Source organism: Theobroma umbraticum, unplaced genomic scaffold, assembly GCF_002168275.2.
Source record: "Theobroma umbraticum cultivar Fairchild unplaced genomic scaffold, ASM216827v3 scaffold_147.0, whole genome shotgun sequence".
Taxonomy (NCBI): Eukaryota; Viridiplantae; Streptophyta; class Magnoliopsida; order Malvales; family Malvaceae; genus Theobroma; species Theobroma umbraticum.
The window spans coordinates 8,164,162-8,169,457 of record NW_018397259.1 but is presented as its reverse complement, the minus strand read 5'-3'; the positions used below and the strand labels follow the sequence as shown (position 1 = coordinate 8,169,457).

General features: G+C 33.2%; 1 long non-coding RNA gene across 1 annotated transcript; it reads left to right on the top strand.

Moving 5' to 3' along the window:
* Positions 1–410: 410 nt before the first annotated feature.
* On the top strand, positions 411–5,290 carry LOC110415719 (uncharacterized). Its single transcript, XR_002445110.1, has 3 exons — positions 411–1,801; positions 3,942–4,312; positions 4,831–5,290. It is a non-coding gene; the product is annotated as an uncharacterized LOC110415719 (long non-coding RNA).
* The last annotated feature ends 6 nt before the right edge of the window (positions 5,291–5,296 follow it).

Sequence of the window (5,296 nt, the reverse complement as noted above, 5' to 3'; positions counted from 1 at the left end):
AGCGATTGAAAAGATGAATTTATAGGCACAAATCAGTTGATGGCATCGGTAGATAGCCCAATGGAAGTCCAGGTTCTGTGGAATTTGACTCAGATATAATCCTCAGAGAAAGTTAACTTACGTAGTTTCCAAAGCTTGTTAATTTGATGCTAGACTTCCACTTTTGAATTTCTTTTTCCCCTTTGCCTTCTTCCAGTCTATGAAGTTAGGTTTAATAAGACAATTGTTCTTTCCCACTGGCATCTTACTGGCAAGAACGTGCCTTGTTGTTACCATGAAGGAAAGAATTACGTGTAGTTTACAAGCGTGAAGGATAAGGATACTAAAGAACTTGAATTAATTACCGTTTAAAGGAAATAGTATACGATTTTTTCTCTCAGTCAAAAAGAAAAATATTTATAATAGCAGATTATTACAAATTTCGAGAACCGATTATCAAACATATATACACAGAATACATAACCTAAGAATCTATTATCTGTTTTAGTAAATAAAACAGAAGAAAATGCTTTCAGAATTTTATTGCAGGGATTTGGTTACAGAGAGAAGCTTTTTAAGAGTGATTCTGGCCTGCTCCCCTTTTGTATTACAATGGTGGCCTTTATGGACAAGTCTTCCCTATTTGCTAATGAGTACCCTTCTGAAATTTGGGCAAAATTTGTTTTGAAATCTTGGAAATCAACCTTTCTGAAAATTTGGACACAATTTGTCTTGAAAATCTTGGAAGTTTTCTTTCCTTAGATGCCTTGCCAGATGCTTTTGTTCTTCTTTCTTCGGATTTCTTTTCTCAAGTGCCCTACAAGTCTCAGGGATGCTTCTGTTTTCTTCTCTTTTCAGAGATGCTTTGGAAGTTTCTTTCCTTGGATCCCCTGGAACCTCAAGGATGTTTTTATTTTCTTCGTTTTTCCAAAGATGCTTTGGAAGTTTCTTTCTTCGGATTCCTTGCAAGCTTTTGCAGAAATGTTTACTTTTTATTTTTATTTATTTATTTTTTTTTGCTTTCACCTCTTGCTATTTCTTGGCATATAGTCTTCATCATAGTTTGCACCCTAGCAGGTGCACTCGTGCCTCCTTGCTAGATGCTAAAAATCCGCGTCTGGCCAAGGCCTTACGATGCTGGGATAACAGGTGCTTGCATCCCCGCACATGAGGTCAGCCAAATTCGCAAATCAAAGGGAAAGAAGCCAAATTCGCAAAAGCCTAGGAGCCAGATTTCAAAATCCTAAAATTCTAGAAATTACAGAAAACCTAGAACCAACACAAAATCGGAGCTTTTCTTTCCTACCATCTACTAAAATACCCAAACACCCAAAAAATCAAAACAGAAGAAAAGAAAAGAAATCACAAATCGCAATGAAAAATGAAGCTAAATGGGTTGAGTGATTTGGGGTTTGGCCAAGAGAGTTTGGAAATATTGTTAGGGGAGGCTAAAACTGGGTTTTAGTGCCGCCGGCTATGAGAGAGATGGAGGAGGTTGAAGGTTTGGGACTACGGTTTTATTTGAGGAAGAAGAGAGAATGTTCAGCTAGAGAGAAGGGAGAGCAGCTACCACCCGTAGAGAGAGAAAGTGGAAAGGAGAAATGAAGGGAGAGGAAAAAAAAAAAATTTAAATACCCATGGTTGTGAGGGATTAGGGCACAAAACGGCACCGTTTTGGCCAAAGCTGTTTCAAAAGGGAGTGAGATCACTCCTCTGAGTCCTTAAACGGTGCGTTCGCAGAAGGGAGTTCGGCTTCTTGAAGCAGGTTGGTGAGCTAGCTCCTGGTCTGATTTCTCTGGGCTAATCTGAGCTCAAATTTTGAGTAAGCTTCAGGCCTTTGTTTCATTGGTCTTGTATGTTAGATATTTGTGTTGGTTGGCTTTGTTTTGGAGAATTTTTAATATAGTTTTATGAAAATAATATACATATGAAACATACATATAATAAAATAAAATATATTTGTGGTAGCATGAATATTAGAGGTATGGGTAGGAAATTATAGAAATAGGAAAATGTGTATATGTATAAAAAAATAATAAATAAATAATACATACAAATAGGAACCAAAATAGGGGTTTATATAAATTAGATACAAGAATAATTAACAGAAAAATATATTTTCATATAAAATAGAAGAATGATAGGACAAATATAGAAATAGATAAACATTTAGTTGTAAGAAAATTTATTTAGGTAAATGAGAAATATTCATATAAGAAAAATAAATATTTAGTAATAAAATAATAATAATGATGAATTAAAATATAAAAGGTAAATATTTAGTTATAAAAAAATAGGTGCAGAAGAAAATAGAATGAAAAAGGAAAATAATATTTAAGGTTAATAATTAGGAAAGTAGAGTATATATATGTGTAAAAAAAATGCACGTGCATATATAATATTATTAATGGAAAGAATATCAAATTATACCGATAATTGAATGTTCATTTGGAATGCGAGAAGTCATAATCTCGAATGAATTTTTCTAGGTTAGGAGTTTTGATTAAAATCTCACCATTACGATGGGAGGGTTTTAATCTTGAGTCCCGTTGTTTATAATCCTAAGTAAATGAAAAACATATCGATTTAATTAATAATCAAACAAAAATATAAAAACAAAAAAATAATGAAGTAATGATAATAATAAATACAAGAGGTGATGGATGAAATATATAGTTTTTAAAATATGTAGGATTATGAAAAATAATGATGTTCATAATGATAAATAAATAGTAATAATAAAATTTTCAAAGATAGTAAACTTATAATAATAATGAATACAGAGAATAATTAATAATGGATATAGAAATTTATAACATGTCACACATTATCATTGCATGGTTTAAATGTTATGGTATGTAGACATATTGTGTGTACGAGTCAAAGCCCTGATGATGGGACATTTCGAGGGAGTTTGCGAAGGCGAGTTCCTTCGAAAAATTTCCTAGATGCAAAAAAACTTTCGAGTCCCATCAATACGATAAGAGGGCTAAGAGAATATCCTTAATAAAAGGCTTTTGCTAGTGTTAGGGGCAACATTCATGAAAATATTGTTTTTACTTGCAAACGACTACTTGAGTAATAGGATTTACTCGTTGAACCTATGAAGGCTAGTTTTTCAAGTATTTTTCTATGTGAGAGAGTATCTCTGAATCCCATCAGTATGATGGGTAGATTCGAAAAATATCCTCAATAAAATATTTTTGTTTGGCATTATCTGGACTTTATGTTATGTATTTTATAATTGCATCATGTGCACGTCATATTAGTAAAACCAAATAAAATGTTTTAATTTGCTAATAATATAAAGAATAAAATAAATAAACAACAATTACGAAAACATAAAAATAAAATTAATGATTTAGGTTATAATAGGATAACTTATAATTAAATGATATCATTCGTGAAATAGGCATCACGGGGTGTTAATCCTTCTCCGTGTGTAATCGTACTCTCGAACCTAACTCTAAAAATTTGTAGACTAAGTTATTTGTTCTTTAGATAGACCTAAAATCAATTTAAGACTCTGTCGAATAGAATAAATTTAATAAGTAATGAATCGTACCTAAATAAAAAAGATTGATAACTACTCTAGTTTTTTTTTATGTCTAACGTTTGAGTTCTCAGACTTGCACGTTATGATAACATCAAGACATGGTTAGGGCAGTGGAGACATAGACTCTACTATTAGTTTTAGTTAATAAAATAATCTGCACTTCTCATTCCCACGAAATTTAAAACATTTCAGATCTATCGACACTTGATTAATTAATATATAATTAATCATCTTAGATCAAATTTTGGTTGTTTGAAACTACGAAATATATATGATAGGAAATTGTGATTGGGGAATTAAATAAGGCCAGACATGAACTCTTACTTCAATTCACCCAATCACTTGTGCGCAGCAATTCTTTATTCATATGGGGATTTCCCCCCCCTTATTTTCTTCATTTGGCCAGATATCCATAGAATGTCAAAAGGTGCTATGATTTTAATTCCGAATTAACTTGTAATTCTCCGTCGCTCAGTGAGGTACACATCAATTTGCAAATTACTTATTTCCTTTCTCTTCTTGTAAGTGTAAAACCTCAAATTAAAATTGTCTTAATTTAAAATCCATTTATTCGTTTGTAAATTAAATTTTATTGAATGGATATGTGCAAGCAATCAGTACAACATTTCTTTGAAATGCTCATAAGTAGTGGAACGATGAGATAAAAGGAAGACTGGCTACTCCCAGAGAAACTAGAGGGATCGAGATCGGAAGTATCAACTGGCAGGACACTGTGATGATTGCAAAGCCAGATTGTACACAATATACGTGGAACAGGTCTGTTGCTGTCCTCTGGTTTAAGGACTGTGCTAAGAAATATCTGTTAGTCCAGATCTCCTACTAAAACTTGTTTGAGATTAGGTAGCTGATTCTTTTCAAGTTTTGTTAAGGATACTAGACTGAGCACTAGAATTGGGTTGTTGCTGGAAAAGTAGTCTCGATATCTGTTTTCTACTCTGTTTTATGCTCAATTGTGGTGCTGAGAGGTGTTTGTTGTAATCTTATGCTTAAATTATTGTTTAAAGGAGGAGGAAAATTAACGCATTAAGTTAGAGATGGAACAAAGAAAAGACAATGCTTGCGGAATCATGACTGTACTATATATGTACATAGATTAGCATGTACATTATGCTTCTCAATCTATGAGCATTTTTAAAGCATCAAAATTTAAAAGAAAAATGCAAATAAATTGCCCAATTAAGGATGGAATCTCATAATTCATCTAAAATTTCATTAGTGATATTGCATCATATATATTTCTTTTCTTACTAGAATTTTATCATCCAAAAAAGCAGGAAACCTTTGCTATAGAAGGACACGGCTAATTGTCTTTCTGATGGCATTGTGTGGAAGATGGCTTGGTATGCCATTTGTGGTCCATATGGTTATCCCGTAATGATGTTGTTTTCAGAGGCAAGCTATGGTGTGCGGAGCTAATTCTGGAGTTAGCCAAAACAAGAGTTGTTTGGCGGATGAAGGCCAAATGGCCTGATATCAATGCCTCTATCTGCTATATGGCTAGACAACTTAATGAAAATGTCACTCCTAGAAAAACTTCTAAAACCAAGGTTAAGATACCATGGTCCAAGCTAGCAGAAGGAAGGAAGCCTTAAATTCAAGGCTGACGAAGCATCCCTAGGATGTCCTGGGGACTCGGACATTGGTGGGATTCTAAGAGACGAACATGGTATTTCCCTTATTCTGTTTTCAAACTCCATTGGAAATTTTGACTCAAACAGGGCTGAACTTTTAGCAGTCAAA